Genomic DNA, 16,461 nt, shown 5'->3' with positions numbered 1-16,461 from the left:
GAAACAATAAAAATGTTCAAAAATTCTGAAAACCACATTTCTATCATGTCCGTCCGTGATATGGCACATTTAGTGGCTACCTATGTTTGTAGGTAACCATGGCAACAAACTTTTTTCATCATTCAGCATACTTTGTCCTACCCTTCACTATAAAACAAAAAGGAACCATGTTCATCTTATTCCTAATTTGTTACAAGCCTTCAAAGTTTTCAAAATCTATCAAATGTCCGTCCGTGATGAACCGATCACGCTCTTTAACATTTTATCAATAATGGTTGCCCGAGGTGAATTTCTGGTGGCCCCGGGCCACCGGGCCACCGCTAATGTCGAGCCTTGGTTAAAGAGAAATGCCAGTACCAGACCTTCATTTTTGAGGAGCGCGATCGCGCCGGCGCTCCTACCGCGCTCCTTAAAAAAAATAAGGAGAGCAAAAAATCGCGCTCCTAAAAAAAAAAAAAAAAAAAAAAAAAAATGAAAAAAAAAATTGCTAAAATTTCACATTTCACAAGATCTTTAAATCTATGAAATGGTCTTCTTTTTTCCATAATTCCTTGAAATTACTTTGATTTAGTTGAAAACTATCAGAAAAATTAAGAATATTCATCTCTTTCCCGACTCTGATTTTAATTTAAACTCGGTAAATATTTGCAGTCCCATGTACATGTAGTCCCATATGTAGATTTTCATGGCAGCACCATGAAAGTCTACATGTGGGACTACAATATTTACCGAGGTAAGTTCAAATCAGAGTCGGGAAAGAGGTGAATATTCTTCATTTTTCTGATAGTTTTCAACTAAATCAAAGTAATTTCAAGGTATTATGGAAAAAAGAAGGCCATTTCATGGATTTAAAGATGTAAAATGTAAAATTTTAGCAATTCTTTTTTTTTTTTTTTTTTTTTTTTTCAATTTTTTTTAATAAATTTTTTTTTAGCAGTAGCGCATACGACATCTTGTAAACGTATTGACGTGACCCAGGCCTAGTTTCACCACAGATTAATTAATAGCTAACACAGCTACTGCATATATACAATGTTAAGAAAAATCTACAATTTATCATACATGTATTGTAATGAATTGATTTGAGCTCCTCACGGAGAGCGATTCTGAGGAGCTCAATTGAGCTCCTCAGAAAAATAAGGAGAGCGATTTATATAAACGTGAAGGACTGCAGTACGGTAGTTGCAGTAAACACTGATTTCATGTAAATTAATTTCATGAGAAAGTCTGTAAAACCAGGCTTAATTGTCAGTATATCATCGAGGATCTGGATCTGGTACAGTTACTACAGTAAACTGAATTTTGTGAAATCTTGAAATCTACGCTGAAAAATGTTCACACTGAAGATCACCAACACAGATAGGCACATGTGAGACAGTGTATTATTATTGCTGGAATAAAGACCCGACGGAAGTGACCGAATCCGCGCTTATTTTGCTTATTTCTCAGCAATTACACAATTTCTTCCAGAATCCTTTGGCACATATATTCATACAAACAGACACTTGGGTGGTCATTATATTAGATTCTGTAAAAAATCATTTTGAGATCGTTACCAGAACTGGAATTTATCTTTAAATGGTGCAATCTGGCACATACTTTTGACTCTGATTCCATAAATACCACTCGCACTAGTACGAGGTTAGTATTGTATACGAACACATCCCCCCCCCTGTCTCTCAGCTGCACTGGCACTCCTTTGAAAGAGCAACTCAATGTATTATGTCGAACTGTCTCGGTCCTGTTCTCTGTTCACAAGACCAAAATATGCCGGCATTTTTTTAAAGGAAATATCTACGTCTCTAAAAGAATCCGCCACGTAAGAAGCACATGATCCTAACTCAATTATCATTGTTAATGTTTTTATTATGCGTTGTTACTTCTCCCTTTTTTTTTTCTCGTATGACGGTCTGCGGGTTTGAGAATGAACTCGGCCCGGCCCGCAACCCGCGATCGGGGGCATACCGGCAGGTTAACCCGTACCGCAACGGGTGCGGGTTACAACATTAGCACGTATACGTGTGCGCGCAAATTTTTGAAATGCTTAAAATGACCTGAAACGTACCAAAAAAAATTTTATAGGCCATTTGGAGGATTTTTTTAGCTTTGATGCGCGTGTATGCGCGCGTCATGACCTTTACATGACCTTTGATGACATTGACAAGTTGTGTTGATGTGAATATGATTGATAATTGATGATCCGTTATGTTGATATGATCAAATTAGGAATTTTACAAAATGGCGCGTAGATGACGTCATCTGGTCATGACCAGATGACCTTGAAAAGCTTAGTATGCCGTCTCTATGATAGACTCTTTATATGACAAAAAATTCAGCAAAATTGATTCAGCCAATTCCGAGAAAAGTTTGCAACAAACATAGGTGCGAATGATAAAGAAAGAAAGAAAGAAAGAAAATTCTGACGAAATTAAGAGGTGATCTGTCATAGACCACCTAAATAGGTAAAAGAATAGAAGATAGGACAAAAAAAGACAGAAAGACCAAGAAAGGAAGGAATGAATGAAGGAAAGGAAGGAAGGAAGGAAGGAAGGAAGGAAGGAAGGAAGGAAGGAAGGAAGGAAGGAAGGAAGGAAGGAAGGAAGGAAGGAAGGAAGGAAGGAAGGAAGGAAGGAAGGAAGGAAGGAAGGAAGGAAGGAAGGAAGGAAGGAAGGAAGGAAGGAAGGAAAGGAAAGGTATAAGGATCGATGGAACAAAGGGAAAAAAGAAAAAGAACAAAAGACAGAAAGAAGAAAGGAAGGAATGAATAAAAGAAAGAGAGAAAACGCTGAAAGAAGGAAGAAATAAAAAACAAGAGGGGTAAAGAAAGGATGGATGGAAGAAAGAAGGAACAAAGAAAGAAAATATGAATGAAGGAAAGAAAGGTAAAAAGGAAGTATAGAAAGGAAAAAAGAAAGAAAGAAGAGATGAATATAGGATGGATGGACTCAAGAATTATAGAAAGAAAGAAATAAAAGAAAAAGAAAGAAAAAGAAATAGAGAAAAATATTTTTTTAAAGGACAGAAAGTACGAAAGACAGAAAAAAGGAAAATTAAAAAAGAAAGACGGTAAAAAAAAAAATGAAAGAAGAGAGGGAAGAAACAAAGAAAGATTGAAAAGAAAGAAGGAAAGAAAGATAGAAAGAAAACAGAGGAAGAAAGCTACTATCATCATAAATAGATTTATCAGTTTCTTTTTGGCTCAATTAAAATAAAGCTACAAAAGAAACCAAGTGTATCAACACACACACAAATGCATGTGGGGCTATCGTGTATTTAGAGCGCCGTGGCATGGCATTGCATTGACACTCGATTGCTCGTTGTGCCTCGCACAAAAACCCCGCTTCATTGTAAAATTTCGACGTCACCAGTTCTCACACACGGGATACAGTAAGCCAATCGCAACTCAATACCTTGTCTTTGCGCGGCAAACCGAAACAAATTTGCATTGATGGTTTAGCTTTGCGCTTGTGTGGTTAAAAAACTGAGAAACTTTTGCCTGGCCGGGTTATAATGTTATTGAATATCAGATATAGGCTAATTAACTTTTTTTTTCTCTCTATTTTCGGGGTTCAGCGTGAGAATTCCTATGGTCAGCGTGAGAATCTGGTGAATTGTGTGAGACTTGCGCAGATTGCGTGAGAGTTGGCAGCCCTGTGTTGGTTGGAAGCGCCCCCTGAACTGAAGGCCTCCAATGAAGGGGGATCAAGTTAGTGCTGTTGTCGGGAACAAAATTCCATGTCGACATGTCGCTTAAAAATTAATCCCGACATCGACAATGTCGACATGAAAAAGGGACCGTAATTTAGCCTAGGCTTCCTAATGTAAAAAAAAAATCATTCGATCGTGGAACATAACATATACACTCTCAATCAAATGTATTCACCTTGACACGAGTGATATCCCCACACTAGATCTAGATCTATATAATACAGGCTCAGTTCGGGAAAACATATTTTCACTAAGCCAGAGTGAATTCACTTCCAAAATCACCGATTTAATCCACATTTTTTTCTGGAGAATCAAGTTTTTGTACCACGATCCGGTCTCGAAAGCATTGCTTAATAACTCTCGGAGCCAATTTGAGAATCATCAATTACAACAGTGATCATTGCGTATTATATGCTGGTACACATGTGCTGCAAACGCAAGCTCCTCAAATTGACAATAGAAAATCGACCGATAATTTCAGTATCACTTCCGCGGCGATCCATGCAACGATCTCCAAATGAAGGAAGGGAATTTTTCTGTGATTTCGTGATATGAAGTAAGTGCTCAATTGCAACCGTCACAACTTTGACAAAAACATGTGTTCGCTGCTGCTCACGTTTATGTGAAAAGTAATTTTTTGAGGAGCAACGTATTATCAAGCACGGTGAATAGCGATGGGTACATATTTCCGTGGATGGGTACGGTGAATGCTACTACGCTACGCTCGCTATAGCACTAGATATAGATCTAGAGCGATCGTCTGGATCATATCGAGGGCCGCGCCGCGGAGGGCGGCTCGATCGGGCAGGCCGGCCCTGCACTGACGTATTTCTGCTGCCGCGCAGCTCGCAGGTATTCTCTTTTCATTTAATGCGCTGCTAAGCTGAATAAACCTTTTAATCATGCCAATTACTGTGGATAAATGCTTCTAACTTTTTAGCTAAGCTTTACACTTGTGACTTTAGGCTAGACCCCTTTTTATTTTATGTTTACATGTCGATGTGGGTGCGTGCATGTCGACATGTCGGAAACATTGAAAATCCTTCGTATGTCGACATCAATGTCGATATGAGGCCTATCGACAACAGCACTAGATCAAGTATGGTGTTGGGAAGCGCATTCCACGCAGTCACTGTCCTGGGAAAATGGGAGTTCTGGTATAGTTGGGTGCGGCATGGAATAGCCAACAACTTCCTTGGACAATATTGCCAAGTATTGCTGGCAATCATAGGAGCTGTGTAGTGGTCTGCATTGATTGCTACCCACTCAAGGGTTCATTACATGCTGCCGCGCACAGAAAAATCAAGCCATAGAAGTTGTGTGTTGTGGACACCAGAAGTGGGATCGCAGCACGCGTGACCCACTAGTTAGAAATCCACTGCCAAACGCGGTTCATGGTGCGAGGTCAGTATACTAATACTAACCTCACAATATGTGCGAGTGATTGCTACCATCCTGTGTTGAATTTTGTACATGAGGTAGAGGCTTGCAGCATTTCTCCTCCTCTCCAGGCTCTCCCATTAAAGTTGTTGGATCATGGCAACAAGTTAGAGTGAATTCACTTCCAAATTGCTGACTTAATCTACATTTATTCTGGAGAATCAAGTTTTGTACCACGATCCGGTTTCAAAAGCATTGCGCAATCACACTCAGAGCCAATTTGAGAATCTCGAATTGCAACAGTGATCATTGCGTAGCCTGGTACACGTGTGCTGCAAATGCAAGCTCCTCAAATTGACAGTAAAATATAAATTGAAAAAAATCAATCAAAAATTTCAGTATCACTTCTGCAGCAATTCGTGCAACGATCTCCAAATGAAGGAAGGCAAATTTTCTGTGACTTTGTGAAATGAAATAAGTGCTTAATTACAGCGGTCATAACTTTGACGAAAACACGCGTTAGCTGCTGCTCACGCCTATGTGAAAAGTAATAAATTGAGGAGCAGCGTATTATCAAGCACGGTGAATGCATCAATATTGCAAGGATACAGTGAATTTGAATGCTGCTTGCTAATACTAGGCCTAGTATCAGATGATCATCAGGCTAGGGCCCCGCACTGATGTATTTCTGCTGCCGCGCAGCTCACAGGCATTCTTTATTAATTTATTGTGCTACTAAGCTGAATAAACCTTTTTATTGCGCCAATTACTGTGGATAAATACTTGTAACTTTTCAGGTAAGCTTTACACTCGTGACTTAGGCTAGATCCCTTTTTATTTCATGTTGAAATGTCAAAATGGGTGCGTGCATGTCGACATGTCTGAAACATTGAAAATCCTTTGTATGTCGACATTAATGTCGATATGAAGCCTATCGACAACGGCACTAATGAACTTTGACCATGTTGGAGGTAATTATTAAATTGCTGTCATAACTTTCAACATATAGTTAATGAAATTTGGACATCGGGGTAATCAAGTATCAATGACCAGTCTTAGGCCACATGATCAAGGTCAAATGTCATTTTATTAGGGTCAATGAACGTAGTGTTGTATCATTATATGAATGGCCATTGTTTTTTTGAATAATTATTTTATAGTAGTTTTCAAAGTCAGCACTGCTGCTATATTGAATTGCATAATGCCGGTGAAACTGCCAGAGGCGCTCCGCTTGTTTCTAAATTAAAATAGAGATTGTTGAGTGACAAGTTTCTTGCAATTTTACTTTCCACCAAAAGAGGGCCTACTTAAATATGCCAAAAATTCAAGTTTGTGAGCACTCTGGTGAATACAGAAAATCACCAAGTTACTGATGAAAAATAAATTGCAACTGTATGGAAATGATTTTTTGGGTACAAAAGGCCTATTTTAATATTGTTAAGATGCGTGTTGTATACTGCATATAGATCTATCTGTTGATTCCCCACAGGCAGGGTGCTTGCAGTGAACAAGTGCTTATTTTCAATGAATAAGAGTAGACCATGTGGAATATGTTAATTGGATTTTTTTTTATGACTGTGAGAGTAACAATGTGATTAAATTAAATTGATAGTTTTCATTAAAATAAAATCATGCAATATACACATGTAGTTGAGATCTGAAAATGGCCTGGGGAGCCTTTGCAGTGGAGAATCTATCTAAATTTCCTTTTTTATTCCAGGTGGTCTCTACAGATGGCGATAAACCAAGTAAAAAGAAGAAGTTCAAGGAAGTGATGGATGAGGAGATTTTGAGTGATTCAGATATCGATAGGTAGGTCTAGAAATATACATCAAACATTCCAATGATTCTAATGGTTTTCAGCTGATCAGTGCCACAATTCATACTTATTGAATAGAGAGTTAGAATAATTCAAATACCTTTTATAGTAAGAAAATGGCAAGATTAAATACAGGCAACTCTGCTTATGTTGAATAGTCGCCTATAACGTCAAAGCAATTTTTTAGACCAGAATGTTTTAAACATGTGTTATCTACCTCTTCTAAATTGAATTTTGGCTAAGTCAAACAGATATCTCTAGTCCCAAGAGATTCAACCTAGGCAGAGTTACCTGTACTGAATTTTTGGCACACAATAAGATGTATTTTATTTTGTGTGCATGACAGAATAGGAAAGTCTTTGTCTGCCCTTGGTGAAGGCATCCTATTATTCCTTGAGTGAAGAAGGGGCTTCTTAAGGACGTTCCGCAGTTAAAGTGAAATCCATGTCATTTTCACCAAACTTTGCACATAGATACTTTAGAACCTTAATATTCGAAATATGCAAAAATTAACATAGGTCCATCTGCTTGATTTTTTGCTATAGAGCTTCAAAATTCACCCAAATTGATGTTCTTAAAAATTGCGCATTCAAAAGAATTTGGCATTTTTAGACCGCCCAAGATTACTACAATGAGTTTAAAACTCTATTTCTTAGTCAAAATACATGAAAAAGTCATCAAATTTCGCAAGAGAGTTAATAATTGTATCGTTAGAATTGAGAATCTATTTATAGTGCTATTTGTTTGCAATTTTAAGTTTAACAGCACTGTCAGTTCATAAAAATGGCGTAAAAGATAACAAAATTCCAATTTAAAAAGTGTACAATTTCAGTAACAAACTACAAACGTACAATAAATGCTGCACTTTATTCAAAATCCATGTCATTTTCACCAAAATTTGCAGAGTTATAGAGGAAGGTATACCTAAGAGGTACAAACATTAAAAAATAGGGGTTCATGTGCTTGTTTTTAAACTATCAGCATTTTTATTAGAGCAAATGTGCTTTTTAAAACACCAAAAATGCGCCGAATGCTTTGTATCTATGTGAAGAAAAAATCAAAACCACTCTACCATTTATTCAAACTCGGGGTAATATTCGTGATTCATGGCAGCACTGCAGAGTAAAGTATTTAGAAATTGTAGAGAATTTTATTTTGAATGGTCCATGGAATAATTCAATTTTTTAGCTTCATGAAATAACGCTTCGGATCTGCAGTCTAAGCGCAGAAGATGAGAAAAATCAGCTCATACCCGCAGCTAATTAATCACCTGTTCATCCATTGTGACGTCAGCGCAAACTATGCGCAGATAACTGTGGAACATCCTTAAAGACCTCATGGATGATGCATAAAGCTGTTCATGGACAGTACACATGACTTAAACCCACCTTCTTGTGCTCAATGAGATATTCTTTTATGTATAAATCCATTACAGGAGAAGCATTGGATTGGACTGTGGATACAGCAAGCCAATCCAATGCTTCTCCTGTAATGGATTTGGACATACAAAACTAAGGAAACACATGTAATGTGTGATAGGGTTTTGTTTTTGGCAATGACGACTCTATTGCCTCTTCTGGTTACTTGACCAGAGTAAAATATCAATACCGATGACAGGTCTGTGATACATGATAGATTTGAGGGCTTAAGAAATTAATTGAGTAGAGATATAGACTGCAGCTTTGTCCACTACAAACAATCATCAATTAATCTTGTGATGTTAACAAGAGCACTACTAATATTGAACAAGGTAACTATAGAGATCATTCCAAATGTACTGTTTTTTATCAAGAAGAGAGTATCTGTATGGAAGAAACAAAGAATAGGTGGCAAAGGTAGGATACATGTAAGTAAGTCTAAAACAGAGAATGGCTTTTTAAACATAGGCTTTGATAATATTGACCTACGAGATTTTAGTCATCTTCTTCAAAATGAGGACATCGATATATTTGGAGCAGCAGAAACCTTCCTAAAGAATGATGATTGTACATGTTAATGTAGATTGATAGGCAAGAACAAAACAGGTGGAGTTGGCATTGGCTTCTTAATATCAGAGGATATAAGGGTAGTTAATGATAGTCTATTTGATTCAAGAACAGATGATATTAAAAAGCAATGGATTAAAATTGTCATTGGGAATATTATCCCTATTTTTATTGCTTCAGTATACTTCCCTGTTGACGGCACCGACTTAAGCAGTACTGAGGAATTATATTCAACTATTATTGGATTGTATTAGGATTGAAGAGACCTGTATTAGTGAACCAAGAATTGTTATTATGGCACATTGCAAAGGCAGGATAGGTAACGAGATCTATCCTTTTTGTGACAGAGTTATGCCAATGGTAGACGCCTTCTTGACTTTAGGGAAAGTTCAGGATTACATATTTTGAATAGTACAAATCTTTGTTGTGGTAGATTTACATGGTTTCATAACCACCTGAGTTTGATTACATGCTATGTTTTGATAATGTCATTGACTTTGTTAAGAAAATGATTGTAAATGAGGAGAGATACATGAATATTGGAAGTTACCATAATGTTCTCCTTTTGAATTGTGTCTTTATTTATTTATTTATTTATGTTTTTATTTATTTATTTTATTTCCAGGCAAAAGACAACAAGAATATGTACAAGAGGAAGAAATTACCACCGACTAGTGCCTGAGGATGACTAAAAGAAAACTAGTTTCTGTTATGAAGCTCTCCTCACTAGTCAGGGTTTACAAATTATATACAAATATAAAATTGGTACTAACTACTAAATGGCAATATGTTTAGTAGCATTACTTATTAAAACAAAGATCTTAATTAAAAAAAGTGTTTGTTTCTATGTGCAATTATAATATCCAGTCAACATGAAATGTTTATGCATCACGTTATGCTATTATCAGATAGTAAAGCCTAGTCAGGAAATGTAATTCATTATTGACTACATTCATGAATTATATTATTGAAAACACTAGATGACTTGAAGTACAATGATAAACACTTTATGTGTTATGAAATTAAATTAGAATAAAAGCTTGTATTTAATGTCATCCAAAAATGTCTGGTGAGAAAAATATAGTCACAGGCTCTAGCCACCATGAAGACCAGTTTTTGTGAATAGGCCAGATCAAGATTGGAGTGTACATGTAGGCCTACCTGTATTTCAGGATATGATTTCTCAATATTTCTACAAGATTGTAGGTGTGAAGATAATATCTTTCACTGGTACGGGCATTCCCTTCACGATTCATCTCCTTAACAGCATAGAACTTGATACAATTTCGACAAGAGTACTGGTCAGCTTTTGAAGTTGTCAATAGATGATTGTTGATTTTTCATGTACATAATTGATCATTTAATTAATCATTTTAATTAATCTTTTTTATCTTTCAATATTTATGGAATATATAAATCAACATCAACAGTTTTAAAAAAATATACAAAATTACAAATCATTGGAAAAAAAGAAAAAGAAAAAAAAAGACAATTTTTTACACAAAGCAACTGGGAGAGAAACATGAAAGTAGAAGGTCATTTTCAAACGTGAGTGACACGACAATCGGAGAGGGTTAAGGGCTCATATTTTTAAACTTAAAGGTTATGAATCAATCATGACTATTATATTTGTAGGACTGGCATGGGCCATTACCAGTTTGATTTGAATTCTACAATTTGTTCAGTAGATATGATTGAGAAATTGTGCATGAGTGATACGACAAATTCTGACCATTATCACTTATGACTGGATTCGTGCCCAAGTAGCTGTCCAGTACTGTGAGTACCAGTACATGTACAAAAAATGGTGTACCTTCTAACACATATAATCAAAATCAATCAAACCTTCTCTATGGAAAATGGTGCCCTCCTACATCAGACCTGCCAACTGTTCCGATTTTATCTGGATTGTCCCGATTTACAACTTTCGAAATGGCCAAATATCGGGATGTCCCGATTTTTGAAATTTCATGTGAGAAAAAAGAAATATTGTAAGCTTAACCGAAAGAGGGCGTCATCATATTATCGGTGTATTTTTTTTCATGCTATGCTACGTACTGCGATTCACATAGCGCTGAGCGCGTGTACAGTATGCACTCTGCAGTTTAGCGTTCAGCAGTGCGTAATAGGTAATACATGTAGTATGGTTTGCTGAACCGCACTAGTACGAAAAAAAAGTGACTTGGCCGTAGCGCACGGAACATGTGTTATTGTGTTTGTCGTCAAGTCGCCATTTTGTTTGATCATACCCACTTGGACTGCGTTCAATAACGCATTCGTCGCCCGGTTTATCTAACCCAGGGAGCCCAGGAGCTCGCCGTGCATTTACTCATACTCACGGGACTAGGATAGATTGTGGTCACAATAACTTGGAAAGAAAATTGTGAAAACAGAAATTATGCACTTGGGCAATTCCACATGGGAGAGGGTAAAAACAGTAAATTTCAAAATTAATAATATGCATCTGAATGTGAATGTCTTTTTTACACAAAACGTTATATTTTAAGGAACTGAAATCCTTTTTCAAATATCTTTTACGGTTTTTGTTGAACAATCTTTTGAATTTGATGACCATTTTCAATTAGAGAAAATATATTTTACATTATTTTGGATAAATTTGATAACTAAAACAATGTTTGACATTTTTTGTTCAAAATCATCTAATTTTGCATGTGAAGGTGTAATAATTACTAGTAGCAAATGTCTTTATCATGGGTATTTTCAAATTTCGCAGAGAAAATTTTGCAATCTAATACAAAATGGATGTAATTCCGTTACCATAAAACTGAAAAAGTTTTTCTTATGAACTAAATCCTTACTTGAATTTTATATAATTCTGAATTCTCTGATTTCATGTGACTTACTAAAGACTTAGCAACATTTTTTTGAAATATCATTTCTAATTCTGCTGTAACTCTGGTAACGGAATTACATGGTAACAGAATTACCATTACCATATCTTTGAAGGGGTGTGCGTTAGCCCATTTTGTTGTATTTACATGTTGATATCTTAGCTGTACATGTAGTTCATTATGAACATTAAAAGCCTTCTGATTAGTAATTGCATTCCAAATCAGGATGAGATTATACAATTACTTGACAGCAAGCTCCCATTCAGTATACATTCAGAATTAAGGCAAGATAATGTACATTGGCATTAATAAAGTATATTGATGGAGCATACAATGTAGGTGAATGCCTTACAAATGATAAATGGGCAATCACTTCTTGGGGGAGGAGTAGAAGAATGATTATAATATGCAGGAAAATCTAAACAAAACTGTCATCCAGATTGATTTTGCCAAAAATGGCACTGCCAAGAACCAGTTCTAATGAGATCCAAAATACTGGACGCACTATCACGTAGTGACCATGTTCACTGTGTGTGCCTTGGAAAAGATGGCATTTAATTATTTTGTAAGTGCCTCTGATCAACTCATCCACGGCAGTCTGTAGTGAACTTTTCAGTTAAAAAAAAAAAAATCTGGGATGGCAGGGAGTAGTTCTATGCTTTAAAGAAGTGGCTATATTTTTCAGATGGTACTGCCGGATAATTTAAGCGATATCCTCTGTGTAACTCTCCTTGCATCGGAAGATTGGACATTCTTTTGCAACAAGCCATAGTGAGGGACCAGACTCTGGCATTGGCGAACAGTGCAGCGAGCAGTAAAAAGTAATGAGTGGAAAAAGTTGAAGTGAAATCCATAATTTGCAGATATTGCAAAGCCCACATGTATGCCAAAAACATCATACTAAATCTTGATACAGATGACATTCCAAAAGTATGGTGGATTTTGACAAAGATATTCAATATGTCTTAATTATCACCAAACCAATACTGTTCTCCACCCCTATGCAATGGATGTTCAGAAACATGCAAAGTCAGCATCATCCAATAATCAGTGCTTCAGGAATGGAGTAAGTGAGTAACAGCATTGACCCTTCAAGTATAAAGGATGATACACAGAATGAATACTCCTCTAAAGAGAGGAAAGTGATAATGTTGAGACCAACAGTGTCATCAATAACAAAACATCTGAGAACAGCAACATAACAGAAGACAAACTCAATTGGAAATGGGTAGACATGTACAGCATTCTGCTTTGAAAGAAATTCAAAGAGACAGTGGTAGTATTCTGAGTTACATTTGTCTGAGATAAAATAAAATATTTTCTCTATTAAAATAAGTGGTAAAATAAAATAAGTTCTTTCCGAAATGGTATTCTAATACCGGTAACCATTTTATCTTTGTTTTATCTCCGTGACACATGCCTATTTATGAAGCAATTTCCAATGAGATAGGCTTTTTTTTTTATAGCACTCATCTCATTCAACCAATGAAAAGCCTTTCTGCCATGAAGTTTGGCAAATGAGTGAGATTGCATCAATCAAATTCTGTGCTTACAGGGATTTAATTGAAAAAAAAAATGAACAATACTTTATTTTAGAAGTCAATTTCACAGTATCATTTCCTACCTCATTTAATTTCAAAGACAATATTAGTCAATAAAATTATTTAAAATTTTTCTTTAATCTACAAGAATAATGTTAGAGTAGTACTCCCATGATTAAATAATCTATTGTTTTTCCTTTATTTTTATTTTCAAGTTTTGAGCGAATTGACCTAGAAATATTGCTGAAATTGAAAATGGATAGAGAGAATAGCCTCCATCCAATTTGAAGTTCTTTTTTCTTCTTCAAAGGAACATTGGCGCAGGCACATCATCTGTGATGCAATGGTTGGATACACAATTGAATTAACAAGTCTACATCCTAGGCACTGCTTTGTTACCTTTAGATACGGAAGATAACAATTCATCTCAGATAAATTTTCATATTTTATATGAAAGATACAACAATTTTTTAATAGAGATCAAATAAAACATCATAGCCTAAGAAAACCACCTCAGGTCATGAATATGACATGATCATAAAATCACTGCAGTTTCTTAGTGTCACATCTGGGAAATACATCTGTCTGGATTGAAGATGATATTGACTTTATACTCAGATCTGCTATATTTGCAGTCATCAAAGAGCCACATAGACAGCAAATGAATCCTTACCTTTATAGTGAATTAGATTAATTGGTGCACTAATTAAGAACCAGTTTATTGCTTAGTTGTCCAAAACATTCTTTCAAAATGTGAATTATGTCAACCCTATAATGAGCATTTCTCATTTTCAGTACATTTATTGAACTACCAAATAGAAAGTTTTCAGTTTAACTGTTTTAAGATGGCAATTGTATGTAAAGCTATGTTTCTTTTCAATATTTAAAGACTTTAGAATATCTTAAACTACCATCTACACAATATTTTGATTGAATATGCAGATCTGATCACATGCTGACCTCAGTTTTTGTAAAATTCCTGATGTGTACACGTTTGGCTGTAGTCCATGTAATTCCGTTACTATGAGTATTGGTGATGATTTTTGGCCTTTGCATACCGGTAATTCTTTTCATCAGTCCAGGAGGTAAAAATTGGCTAGCAAGTCCTAATACCCCTGAAGTTGAAAATGAAATAAAATTTAAGTACCACTGATCCCTAATAATACTTTGTAAAATTCTGTTTATTTATGGTAGAGCCACTTATTACATACTATATACTTGTATTTTGTTTGACATTATAGACATAAAGTACTTAGTTTGTGTTAAGTATTAGAGAAGAATATAAAACAAGCTTTATTGAGGCATTTCTTCAGTCATAAATGCCTGAAAATAACATTTTCCTTCACAAATGTCAGAGACGTAATTCCGTTACCATTATGTGTAATTCCGTTACCATTATGTGTAATTCCTTTACCATGTACTTCCCCGAAAGAAAGACCAATCATGTAAATTTGTTGATGATATTTGTTAATAAATTACTTTCAAAATAAAGTTGACATTATAATGAACTGAATCAGGCATTAACTTGGAGCTAGTGTGTTGTAGATTTCAGAGAAACTTTTACTAAACTATGGGTTGCAAAGAGACTCATTTCTCTGGTAATTCCGTTACCATAGCACATAGCTGTCATTCATATCTGAATGTGTGAGGGGTTTTCTAAAAATCTTGGTTCAGAATATAGCACAAGTGGCCATGCATAGTATTAAGTTCAGAAAATGGGAAAATATTGAGATATCTGGATGCTGTGAGCAAAAATAACAGCCAAAATTCTCTGATTTGTAATTCCGTTACCATGGAATTGCCCGTAAACAAGCTTTATTGGGGCATTTCTTCAGTCATAAATGCCTAAAAATATTATTTTCCTTCACAAATGTCAGAGGCGTAATTCCGTTACCATTATGTGTAATTCCGTTACCATGTACTTCCCCAAAAGAAAGACCAATCATGAAAATTTGTTGATGATATTTGTGAATAAATTACTTTCAAAATAAAGTTGACATTATAATGAATTGAATCAGACATTAACTTGGAGCTAGTGTGTTGTAGATTTCAGAGAAACTTTGACTAAACTTTGGGTTGCAAAGTGACTCATTTCTCTGGTAATTCCGTTACCATAGCACATATCCGTCATTCACATCTGAACGTGTGAGGGGTTTTCTAAAAATCTTGGTTCAGAATATAGCACAAGTGGCCATGCATAGTATTAAGTTCAGAAAATGGGAAAATATTGAGATATCTGGATGCTGTGAGCAAAAATAACAGCCAAATTTCTCTGATTTGTAATTCCGTTACCGAGCATGATCGGTTAAGGGTTAGCATTGAGGTGAAATTTTTTTTTATAGATATTTTTATCAAAATTGCTTTTAAGATAATCTTTGATATCTCAGGTTTCAAAGAACTCAGTTTCATGAAGATTGATAAATCCGAAAGTACTGGAATAGTCCATTTTATTCGTGGGGGTGCTATTACCTCTCATCACGGACGGACATTTTTACTCAAATTAAATTCTCTCTAGTTTTATTGTTTTTAGAGTTATTCTAATTTGGTTTGGATGTTCTTGCACTCTGAACATTAATCTATTATCAAACATAAATTAGTAGAAAACAAATATTGGGAAGTAATTTTTTTTGGTAGGTGTGAACATTTCCATTTTGAAATTTCCGTCCGTGATGAAAAAAAATATAAAAAGTTTTTTTATTTTTTATCAGAATAGAAATAAAAAATAAAAAGGTGTAGAGGTATCTCACTAAACACTATACATCATTTTATTTGAACATAGCTGAAATCCATACATTTTATCCATATCATAAACTCAATCAAAAATGATCACGGACGGACATTAATTTCATCACGGACAGACAATGTAAATTCACTCAAATTCAATTCACTCTAGTTTTATTGTTTTCAAAGTTACTCCAATTTGGTTTGGATTTTCTTGTACTCTTAGCAATAATCTATCATCAAACATAAATTAGTAGAAAAAATATGGGAAGTAAATTTTTCTGGTAGATGTCAACATTCCATTTTGAAATTTCCATCCATGATGAAATTAATGTCCGTCCGTGATCATTTTTATTGAGTTTATGATATGGATAATATGTATGGATTCAGCTTTTTATTCTTTATCAGAATAGAAACAAAAATAGAAGTGTGTAGAAGCATCTCACTAGACACTG

Source organism: Lytechinus pictus, chromosome 3, assembly GCF_037042905.1.
Source record: "Lytechinus pictus isolate F3 Inbred chromosome 3, Lp3.0, whole genome shotgun sequence".
Taxonomy (NCBI): Eukaryota; Metazoa; Echinodermata; class Echinoidea; order Temnopleuroida; family Toxopneustidae; genus Lytechinus; species Lytechinus pictus.
This window is presented reverse-complemented; position numbering follows the sequence as displayed.